Raw genomic sequence first — 12761 nt, 5'->3', positions numbered from 1 at the left:
GTGTTTCTTTGTCTGGGAATTAAATTGTGTCTCTTGGTTCCAGAATTAAATATTCTCCTTTGGAGACCACAAATCTGGCCATTTACTGGCCATTCACCATTCACTGTACACATTAAGTTATCACCTATTATCTTGGGGGATCCCTACCTCTATACTATCATCTGCATCTTAATCTCTTCCCGTCATACTCTGTCCTTTGAAATTCCTGTCCCAAACACACATTCCCTCTGTCACACTCACTCAAAACCATTCACCTGTCACAGTGGTAAACTCTCTGAGAAACTCATTCTATCATACACTGTCTTTCCTTCATGCTTCTGTCACTGTCTTTTCACACATATTATTTGTCATTGGCATTATCATTTTCCTTTGCAGATCTCAGAATTCAGACACAACTTAAGTCCCACGCTTGATGGAGCACTGTAGTCAACAGTTTTGAGAAATGGAGAAGCCAAAATGCACAAGACTTTGAGCCGCTGGTGTTGGTGAATGAGTGGGTGTGTGTGATTTGTGTGGAAGAGAGTTGCATACCAACATGGCAACACTGTCTGAAAACTGACTTGATGGATGAACACATGGAAAGCACATACATGGACTGTAGCAAGTGTTAGCTATCACTATGGATGAAGGGCACAGGTACAGATGTGGAGTAGGCAGAGGGAGGACGCTAGTGGGTCATGTGTCTTGGCCTCTTGCCCTCTACTCCATCGTAGTCTAGTGAGCCCCCTTCTACAGCACTACTATCCTTACAAATGTCCCCCACAACCTGACAGTGGGCCCCTGAGGGAGAGATGTGTCCAGGCTCCCTGCTGGGGTCCTCTTGGCTGCAGAGCAGGGGACAGACACAGGCAATAGACCATGTCTTCGCACATCCTAAAACTGACTGGGAGCCAGAATCGACAGAAACTTGGAGGGTGGGACGGTGGGACAGGGATGCCCCACCCACAGGGAAGGGTCAGCCACTGCTGGAGCCTCTCCCCCTTCCACTAGGGGTTGGGGAAGGCTGCTGGCCTTGGATTTGAAGGGCCAAGAGGACTCTCCAGCCAGGCAGAAGGACTCCGAGGCCAGACTGAAGTACACCCCTGATGCAGTCACCTCCTGTGGCACCAGTGGTCCCTGGCAGATGTCCCCCACGCCCAGACAGTGCTGCCCCAGCCCCGTCGTCACTCCTGGCTATACCTTGCCTGTTGACTGTCTAGACCAAGAAGCAGACCAGCACCCAGCAGGCCAGCAGAAACAGGGTCACCTCCCAGTTGAGGGCTCCTGGCACCTCCAGCCCTCTGGAGAGCCACAAGTCTGTTCCTGGAGAGGTAAAGCCCATGAGCATTGTGCAAGCAGAGGGCAAGAGATTGGGCAGTGTCTAGAGGCACATGGCCCTTCCCTCAGCCCTTGAGTCTAGCCAGTTCCTCCGGTGTTTTTGAGGATCCCGGGGCATGCCCACAGCCTGGAGTCCCTGCAGTCTGTGTGCCCGGACCCCCAGGGGGCCCTGCCTCATGCCATCCCCAGTGGGCCCAACAGCAGTCCCTGCTTCCCTCCGCAGGCAGGCAGGCACAGCCCACTCTGCATCCCTAGTCTCAGGACTCCAGGGCCGAGTCCCAGTGCACACCCATGTGCATGTACCTTTCTGCCGGCTTGACTGATGAAGATGCTGGCCAGCTCCAAGTTTCCATCATCTCCTGTCTCAAGCAGCTTTTCCTGTTGCTTGGGACCAACCAATTACAGGGTACTGTGTGCCCCTGTTTATCCCTAAGCCTAGGCTAAGAAAGAGCACCTAAGATTAACCTAGGCAATGAATCCTTCCCCAGGGCACTGATTCCTACACTGATTGCTGATTTATTATGGGGGCCTAACTGTTTGCTTATACTGGCCTTTGGGCACTCTTGGCCCTGCTGTTTTCCTCTGGCTGGAGGAGGAAGGTGTTTCAATATTTCTTATCAGATCAGATCAGATCGGTCGCTCAGTTGTGTCCGATTCTTTGTGACCCCATGAATCGCAGCACGCCAGGCCTCCCTGTCCATCACCAACTCCCGGAATTCACCCAAACTCATATCCATCGAGTTGGTGATGCCATCCAGCCATCTCATCCTATGTCGTCCCCTTCTCCTCTTGCCCCCAATCCCTCCCAGGATCAGAGTCTTTTCCAATGAGTCAACTCTTCACATGAGGTGGCCAAAGTACTGGAGTTTCAGCTTTAGCATCATTACTTCCAAAGAAATTCCAGGGCTGATCTTCAGAATGGACTGGTTGGATCTCCTTGCAGTCCAAGGGACTCTCAAGAGTCTTCTCTAACACCACAGTTCAAAAGCATCAATTCTTGGGTGCTCAGCTTTCTTCACAGTCCAACTCTCACATCCACACATGACCACAGGAAAAACCATAGCCTTAACTAGACAAACCTTTATTGGCAAAGTAATGTCTCTGCTTTTCAATATGCTATCTAGGTTGGTCATAACTTTCTTTCCAAGGAGTAAGCGTCTTTTAATTTCATGGTTGCAGTCACCATCTGCAGTGATTTTGGAGCCCCAAAAAATAAAGTCTGACACTGTTTCCACTGTTTCCCCATCTATTTCCCATGAAGTGATGGGACCGGTTGCCATGATCTTCGTTTTCTGAATGTTGAGCTTTAAGCCAACTTTTTCACTCTCCTCTTTCACTTTCGTCAGGAGGCTTTTGAGTTCCTCTTCACTTTCTGCCATAAGGGTGGTGTCATCTGCATATCTGAGGTGATTGATATTTCTCCCAGCAATCTTGATTCCAGCTTGTGTTTCTTCCAGTCCAGCGTTTCTCATGATGTACTCTGCATATAAGTTAAATAAACAGGGTGACAATATACAGCCTTGACGTGCTCCTTTTCCTATTTGGAACCAGTCTGTTGTTCCATGTCCAGTTCTAACTGTTGCTTCCTGACCTGCATACAAATTTCTCAAGAGGCAGATCAGGTGGTCTGGTATTCCCATCTCTTTCAGAATTTTCCACAGTTTATTGTGATCCACACAGTCAAAGGCTTTGGCATAGTCAATAAAGCAGAAATAGATGTTTTTCTGGAACTCTTGCTTTTTCCATGATCCAGGGGATGTTGGCAATTTGATCTCTGTTTCCTCTGCCTTTTCATTCTGTGTCTGAATATATTTTCAAATACTGCACTTCCACAGTTTGCTGCCTTTGTCCTTGGTTTCAAGGGAATGTTCTGGGCTTCAGATAGTCTAGTAGTACAGTGTAATTGAAAACAATTGACAAAATGGAAGATAATTAAAATGTATTATATCTTGTCATTCATCATTAACTGCTGTCAGTATTTTGGAACATTTTCTCAGTTTTATAGTGGCATATATGTGTGTGTGTGTGTGTGTATATATATATATATAATTAATTTTTGCAAGGTCAGGATTAACTTTTCATGAACTATTTTTATTTAACATATAAGCTTTTTCTAAAATTTCTTCAAAATCAAGTACTTGGATGCATAAAAGAAGTTCTATAATGTAAGTGTTAAACATTTAATGTTTCCATTTTTCCGTATTAATGATTAAGTGCAATTCTTCTGTATAAGCCTCTGCCTGACTGGTTATGTCCTCAAGATAGATTGCAAAGGGTAGAATAACTGAGTTAAAATTCACTTTTCTATTGATTTTTTTTAAAGTCTATTGGTCTAGAGTAGGTGGTTGGTACTCAAAAGTGTGCCCTCCCAGCAAAATTCTAGTTTGCCCACCACCATTTACCAGTAGGTCTGATTCCTCCCAAAGTAAAAAACTTAGCTTGCAGAAGATCAAACAACTCAGAAACACTAGAACTGTAACTTTATGGCCTACTGATCTTTGTTCAGATCAATGTAGAAAAGCTTGGGGACAATTAGTTAAGTCTTTGGGGGAGGATTTAACTCCCATCAGTGTTTAGTGTATCCTGCTACCTCACCAAATTTTCTTATAGTTTTAGTAGTTCTGTGAGCTACATTGTATTTTCTACATATATGATCAGGTTCTCCCCTGGAGAAGGGGGAAAGGCTATCTACTCCAGTATTCTGGCCTGGAGAATTACATGGATTGTATAGTCCATGGGGTTGTAAAGAACAGTATGAAAAGACAAAAAGATAGGACACTGAAAGATGAAATCCCCAGGTGGGTAGGTGCCCAATATGTTACTGGAGTTCAATGGAGAAATAACTCCAGAAGGAATGAAGAGAAGGAGCCAGGGCAAAAAAAAAAAAAAAAACACCCAGTTGTGGATGTGACTGGGGATGGAAGCAAGGCCTGATGCTGTAAAGAACAATATTGCATAGGAACTTGGAATATTAGATCCATGAATCAAGGCAAATTAGTTCAGTTCAGTCGCTCAGTCATGTCCAACTCTTTGCGACCCCATGAACTGCAGCTCACCAGGCCTCCCTGTCCATCACCAACTCCCGGAGTTCGATCAGACTCATGTCCATCGAGTCAGTGATGCCATCCAGCCATCTCATCCTCTGTCGTCCCCTTCTCCTCCTCCCCCCAATCCCTCCCAGCATCAGAGTCTTTTCCAATGAGTCAACTCTTCACATGAGGTGGCCAAAGTACTGGAGTTTCAGCTTTAGCACCATTCCCTCCAAAGAACACCCAGGACTGATCTCCTTTAGAATGGACTGGTTGGATATCCTTGCAGTCCAAGGGACTCTCAAGAGTCTTCTCCAACACCACAGTTCAAAAGCATCAATTCTTCAGTGCTCAGCCTTCTTCACAGTCCAACTCTCACATCCATACATGGCCACTGGAAAAACCATAGCCTTGACTAGACGGACCTTTGTTGGCAAAGTAATGTCTCTGCTTTTGAAGATGCTATCTAGGTTGGTCATTACTTTCCTTCCAAGGAGTAAGCGTCTTTTAATTTCATAGCTGCAACCACCATCTGCAGTGATTTTGGGGCCCCCAAAAATAAAGTCTGACACTGTTTCCACTGTTTCCCCATCTATTTCCCATGAAGTGATGGGACCAGATGCCATGATCTTCGTTTTCTGAATGTTGAGCTTTAAGCCAACTTTTTCACTTTCACTTTCACCAAGAGGCTTTTTAGTTCCTCTTCCCTTTCTGCCATAAGGGTGGTGTCATCTGCATATCTGAGGTGATTGATATTTCTCCCGGCAATCTTGATTCCAGCTTGTGCTTCTTCCAGCCCAGCGTTTCTCATGATGTACTCTGCATATAAGTTAAATAAGCAAGGTGACAATATACAGCCTTGACATACTCCTTTTCCTATTTGGCACCAGTCTGTTGTTCCGTGCCCAGTTCTAACTGTTGCTTCCTGACCTGCATACAGCTTTCTCAAGAGGCAGGTCAGGTGGTCTGGTATTCCCACCTCTTTCGGAATTTTCCACAGTTTATTGTGATCCACACAGTCAAAGGCTTTGGCATAGTCAATAAAGCAGAAATAGATGTTTTTCTGGAACTCTTGCTTTTTCCATGATCCAGGGGATGTTGGCAATTTGATCTCTGGTTCCTCTGCCTTTTCTAAAACGAGCTTGAACATCAGGAAGTTCATGGTTCACGCATTGCTTAAGCCTGGCTTGGAGAATTTTGAGCATTACTTTACTAGCATGTGAGATGAGTGCAATTGTGTGGTAGTTTGAGCATCCTTTGGCATTGCCTTTCTTTGGGATTGGAATGAAAACTGACCTTTTCCAGTCCTGTGGCCACTGCTGAGTTTTCCAAATTTGCTGGCATATTGAATGCAGCACTTTCACAGCATCATCTTTCAGGATTTGAAATAGCTCAACTGGAATTCCATCACCTCCACTAGCTTTGTTCGTAGTGATGCTTTCTAAGGCCCACTTGACTTCACATTCCAGGATGTCTGGCTCTACGTGAGTGATTTTTGCATTTCTTTTTCTTGGGAATGGTCTTCTTATGTACAATGACTCAAAACTCCATCCAGAGTTCATCAGGCACTCTCTCCATTGAATATAGTCCCTTGAATCTATTTATCACTTCTACTGTATGATCATTAGCGATTTAATTTCAGTCATACCTGAATGGTCTAGTGGCTTTCCCCACTTTCTTCAATTGAAGTCTGAAATTGGTAATAAGGGGCTCATAATCTGAGCCACAGTCAGCTCCCGGTCTTGTTTTTGCTGACTGTATAGACTTCTCCATCTTTGGCTGTAAAGAATATAATCTATTTGATTTCGGTGTTGGCCATCTAGTGATGTCCACGTGTAGAGTTTTCTCTTGTGTTGTTGGAAGAGAGTGTTTGCTGTGACCAGTGTGTTCTCTTGGCAAAACTCTATTAGCCTGTGCCCTGCTTCATTCTGTATTCCAAGGCCAACTTTGCCCGTTTCTCCAGGTGTTTCTTGACTTCTTAACGTTTACATTCCAGTTTGCCATAATTAAAAGGACATCTTTTTGGGGTGTTATTTCTAAAATGTCTAAAAATTCTCCAAGCCAGGCTTCAGCTGGTTTTTTTAAAAGGCCGAGGAACCAGAGATCAAATTGCCAACATCCACTGAATCAATGAAAAGAGTTTAAAAGAGAATTACAGAGACACATCTATTTCTTCTTTATTGACTCTGCCAAAGATTTTGACTTTGTGGATCACAAAAAAAAAAAAAAAAAACCCTAGGAAATACTGAAAGAGGTGGGAATACCAGACAACCTGACCTGCCTCTTTAGAAATCTGTATCAGGTCAGGAAGTAACAGTTAGAACTGGATATGGAACCATAGACTGAAACCAAATCAGGAACAGAGTATGTCAAGGCTGTATATTGTCACCCTGCTAATTTCACTTATATGCACAGTACATCATGAGAAATGCTGTGCTGGATGAAGCACACGCTGGAATCAAGATTGCTGGGAGAAATATCAATAACCTCAGATATGCAGAAGACACCAGGCTTATGGCAGAAAGTGAAGAAGAACTAAACAGCCTCTTGATGAAAGCGAAAGAGGAGAATGAAAAAGCTGGCTTAAAGCACAACATTCTGAAAACGAAGATCACAGCATCCGATCCCGTCACTTCATGGCATATAGATGGAGAAACAGTGGCAGACTTTATTTTGGGGTCTCCAAAATCACTTCAGAAGGTGACTGCAGCCCTGAAATTAAAAGATGCTTACTCTTTGGAAGGAAAGTTATGACCAACCTAGACAGCATAATAAAGCAGACATTACTTTGCCAAAAACGTTCCGTCTAGTCAAGGCTATGGTTTTTCCAGTAATCATGTATGGGTGTGAGAGTTGGACTATAAGGAAAGCTGAACACAGAGGAAGTGATCTTTTTGAACTGTGGTGTTGGAGAGGACTCATGAGAGTCACATGGACTGCAAGGAGATCCAACCAGTCCATCCTAAAGGAGATCACTCCTTAGTGTTCATTGGAAGGACTGATTTTGAAGCTGAAACTGCAGTACTTTGGCCACCTGATGCGAAGATATGACTCATTTGAAAAGATCCTGATGCTGGGAAAGATTGAGGGCAGGAGGAGAAGGGGACGACAAAAGATGAGATGGTTGGGTGGCATCACCGAGTCAATGGACATGAGTTTGGGGAAACCCCAGGTGTCTGTGATGGACAGGGAGGCCTGGTATTCTGTGGTCCATGGGGTTGCAACGAGTTGGACATGACTCAGAGACTGAACTTAACTGAAATTAAATGGAAACATTTTCCATGTACATGGATTGGAAGACTTAATATTGTTGACAGTACTCACAAAGTGGTCTACAGACAATGCAATCCTCATCAAAATCTCAACAGCATTTTTTGCATAAATGGAAAATCTCATCCAAAAATTCATAGGGAACTGCACGGGACACCAACTTCATGGTGCTTTGTTATTCTGCCCCAAACTTCAATACTATGAGTTCCTTCATGTCCCTCCAGGGAGCCTACCTATTTGGGACAGCTGACCACTACTTTGGAGAGAAAATAATGCTAGATTCAGATGTCATCTCTCACCAAATATATTCCTAATAGATTATAAAATGGAAAGCCCTAGAAGTTATTTTGAATGAACGTTTTCATAATTTTATAATAGACAGGGCTGTTGGTTAAAAACAAATTTCAGACAGCATAATGAAAAAAAGATCACTTAAATCATATAAATTTAAATTGCTTTAACTTGTACATATAAAAAGAACATGTACAAAGATTCAGTGAAGGAATGTGGAGGGAATGTGTCTTCCAATTATGACCAAGATTCGATATTTTAATCATGTAAAGAGCACTTACCCATCAGTATGAAAAATATTACTGCCCCAAATAGAACACTGGTAAACAATATGAATGGGCACTTCTCAAAGAAGAGATACCATTGGCCAAATGCCCAGATATTGTTCAATTACATTAAAATTGAAAGGAAAGTGGACTTGTATTGAGTTGTGACTTGAGTGACTAGATGTACATCTAGTATGTAGTATGCCCAAAGATGTACAAGATTGAATTTATTCCATTTGCAGTGGGATGTATGAAAATGATCACTGTCACACACAATTGCTTAGGATGTGAATGGATGCAACATTTTGGGGGGCATTTTGTTAATATGTATCAAATATTTTAAAGGGGCTTACTCTGTATCCCAACAATTCCTCTCCTAGGAAATCTAGTGCAGAAAAACAACAATACTAGGATATTCATTTTGGCATTGTTCATAATACTAAAAAATGAGAACCATCATGAAGGTATGTGTGTGTATATATATATATATATATATATACACACACACATACATATATATATATACATATATATATATATATATATATATACACATACACACACACACACACACATATATATGGTACTGGTTAAAATACCCATGGTATTTAAATTTGTGGATTTTCATATAGCCTGCTGCCCTTACCCTGCCTCCTGTGTGTTTGTATAGAGAAGCTTTAGAAGTACAAACAAGTGTAAGAAGCCATCATATTAAAGCTCCTCCACGAGGAAGAGAAGGCTGCAAGGAATAGCTGCAGTGGAGCACAAGAAGCCATCAATAGGCCTACTCTCTCCATGGATGATGCAGAAAGGGGAGGTCTCCGGAGCGTGAAAGTTAGCTGAGCCAGTGGCCCCCTGACACCTGGGGTCTGATGTACACTCTATGTCTCCCCCACCGTAGGTTTGAAAGGTATCAGAATCCTACAAAAAGAAGATGAAAGGTTTGCCAGAACCCGCCTCTAACCCTCGGGTGTCTGTCCTGGCACCTACCTGCTGAGTCCCCAGTGCCGAGTCTACTCGACTACAAGTCTTCTTGTGTCACCTGGGCTTGGCATGATAGGGTCCATGAGCCTGGTCAGAGAAGTCAGCTGCTCAGAGCCTGACTAACCCCGTTGGGTGTCACAGACACAGCTGAACTTGGGACCTGTCACAGGAGAATACCAGGGGACCCAGACACCCTGTTGAGGCTCCTCTTGGATGCATGGCCAGCTTTGCTTCAGACTTTCTCTATTCCACCCTGTGCTTTTCACATGGTTGCCTTCAGGGCCTTATTGCTGCAATGGAGACTTAGAGGTTCAGCCATGACAAACCCTGGCCAAGGTCATCTGGAAGGCCAGTTTGCCTGGCTGCACAGGGAGCACAAGACTGCTTCTGTTCAGAGCCCTGACACCCCGAAAGAGAATGCAAATCCCCCCAACATGCCACAGGGTGATCAGGGCTAGCTCAGCAGCCCCACCATATATATGGGCTTCTATTCTCACTGCCAGCCCAAACTTGTTCCTCTGTCAGGGAAGGGGTTTGCTCAATCCCCAGTCCCTGAGGAAACATTGGCTGGCACTCCTGATGCCAGTAAAGCCCCTGCCCCGGAGCCTTCCTTGCTTTCCTTCCAAGCTCCTCATCACTGTGCCAAGAGTCTTCTGTATTTGGAGCTCCTACAACACCCATCAGTCTCTCTCCTGTAGTGTGCCAGAAGTGGCTCTTGTTCTACTCCAAGGCCTTCTCCATTGCATCAGCTCACCAAGAAAAGAGGGATAAAGTTTATCTTGATTCCAGGGCTGCAAAAAACTGCCAAGACTCACCTTCTCATAGCCAGATGTGCATCCAGTCTCTCTACCTGGTCTCAAGGCGACTGGGGAAAACCAGTTGTCCTGTTCACCCACCCCTCACCACGAATATTCTGAGAATGAAGCCAGGAGCACACTAGAGCATAGATCCACTGAAGCAGGAGAGCAAAATCTGTGGGCATGAGGCAGGTGAAGGTAGCAAGGAGAGTTCGGGAGTGCTGTTGGAAGAATGAATACCAAGGACCTTCAGGGATTCCTAGGAACTTGGAAGGGCAATTATTAGAAGTACTAGGTAGAAACAAATGATGTAATTACCCTTGGGAAGGAGAAATGTTTTCCTTTTTCCAGTGTGTTCCTCCCAACCCACAGGGAAGGCAGGGATTTAAAATGAACTATATTTAGAAAAGGTGTTTCCCATTGTAAGCACTGGTTTCAAAAGTCACTGAGAGATCCCTTGTGGTGGGCCCATCCTTTACCATCCAACAAAGAGAGAAAACATCCCTCCTTCTCATATACCTGTTCATTCAGTGATCAGAATTTAGTGACGAAGAAAAAAGAGGCCAGTTGTGTGTTCCTATTGTAGTAGAGGACTGTTGCTGTTCAATCACTGAGTCATGTCCGACTCTGGGATCCCATGGACTGCAGCACGCCATGCTTCCACATCCTTCACCGTCTCCAAGAATTTGCTCAAACTCATGTCTATTGTGTCAGTGACTCCACCCAACCACCTCATCCTCTGTCAGCCCCTTCTCCTCCTGCCCTCAATCTTTGCAGCATCAGCATCTTTTCCAATTGGTCAGCTGTTTGCATCAGGTGGCCAAAGTATTAGAGCTTAAGTTTCAGCATCAATCCTTCCACTGTATCTTTAGGGTTGATTTCCTTTAGGATTGACAGGTTTGATCTCCTTGCTATCCAAGGAACTCCCAAGAGTCTTCTCCAATACCACAGTTCAAACATGTCAGTTCTTTGGCACTCAGCCTTCTTTATAGTCCTACACTTGCATCTATACATGGCTGCTGGAAAAACCATAGCTTTAACAATACAGACCTTTGTTGGCAAAGTGATGTCTCTGCCTTTTAATATACTGTCTAGTTTTATCATAGCTTTCCTTCCAGGGAGCAAGGGTCTTTTAATTTCATGTCTGCAGTTACAATCCACAGTGTTTTTTAATCCCAGGAAAATAAAATCTGTTAGTGCTTCCACTTTTCCCCTTCTATTTTCCATGAAGTGATGGCAGGGCTGTTCATCCCATACATCCGTTCATCCAGTAGTTCTCAAAGTGGTCCACAGGCTAGCATTTTCAGCATCATTGTATTGAATCTCATTCAGTAACAACAGGGAGTTTTCTGGCATTTTAAATCATCCCATTCCTGCTCCCTTATCGTCAACTTTGGAGTCGCATTGAAAACCAAGGTCTCATGCATTGCAAGCGGACTCTTAACTAACTGAGCTATGAGGGAAAACTGTATGTCCCCACTAAAACTTGGACACAAATGTTCATAGTACTTTTATTCAAAGTACATATTCAGACACACATTGGATGATCCATTTATATAAAGAGCAACCACATCTAGAGTGAAACACCTCTAGGTTGCTGCAAGTTGGGTGTGATGGGAAAGGACAACCACAGGGATGATAACATTCTGTATGTTACTCTGGTGCTGGCTGCATGGGCACACACGATTTTCTCAAATCACCAAGGAACACACTTTAGATGGATGCAGTTCATTGTATGTGCTGTATTCTTAGCATGGTTGATAAAGCAGCTGCTTCCCATGCGACTTTGGGAGGAGGACAACAGGCTGTCCAAAGCTGAAGTGTTGGAGGAAGTGATAGAATCAAAATGTTGGGGATGTGTTGAAGGTCTTTCTGCTTTCAGAGAAGTCCTACAAAGAAAGAGGAACTCGGGCTAAGTGGGTGGTCTCCAAGCAAAGCTGGGAAGGGATGCAGTTCTTATAATGGTGATGCTCTCTGCCTGAGATCTGAAACCTTTGGTGATTGAGAGCCCAATAAATCAGAAACCTACAGGTGGAGAAAGCTTACCACCTCCGAAGGTTGAATGCCAGCAATTTGAAAAGGTGGCTTGGAATCAGTCTCCTGAGGAGGAGATGAGACTATGCAAGCCAACCAAGCAGTGCAGGCCAACTTAAATGTGTTTCACCTGGATCTAAGCACACTATTTCATATGGCCTCAAGACAGCTCCTGGTCATTGTTAGAGAGGGGCACAGGCCAATACAGAGACCAGTAAACAAAAGTCTTCAGGCTTAAGAACTCTCTAGATTCCCTGATAGCTCAGTTGGTATAGAATTCACCTGCAGTGCAGGAGACCCTGGTTAGACTCCTGGGTCAGGAATATCCGTTGGAGAGGGGAAAGGCTACCCACTCCAGTATGCTTGGGTTTTCCTGGTGGCTCAGCTGGTAAAGAATCTGCGTGCAGTGTGGGAGACCTGGGTTCGATGCCTGGCTTGTAAAGGTACCCTGGAGGACATGGGAACCCACTCCAGCTTTCTTGCCTGGAGAATCCCTATGGAAAGAGGAGCCTGGTGGGCCACAGTCCATGGAGTCACAAAGAGTTGGACACGACTGAACTACTAAGCACAGCACATTAGGAACAATGTTTGGGAATAAATTTTCCAATTTAGGGGTGTTCTTAAGATGGAGGAATAGGATGGGGAGTCCACTTTGTCCCACACAAATTCATTGAAATATCATTTGAATGCTGAGCAACTTACAACAAACAACTTCTGAACCCTGGTGGAGGACACTAGGCACCCAGAAAGGCAGTTCATTCTCTTCCAAAGGA

The sequence above is a fragment of the Bos indicus genome, chromosome X, assembly GCF_029378745.1.
Source record: "Bos indicus isolate NIAB-ARS_2022 breed Sahiwal x Tharparkar chromosome X, NIAB-ARS_B.indTharparkar_mat_pri_1.0, whole genome shotgun sequence".
Taxonomy (NCBI): Eukaryota; Metazoa; Chordata; class Mammalia; order Artiodactyla; family Bovidae; genus Bos; species Bos indicus.
Note: the sequence above shows the minus strand (reverse complement) of the source record.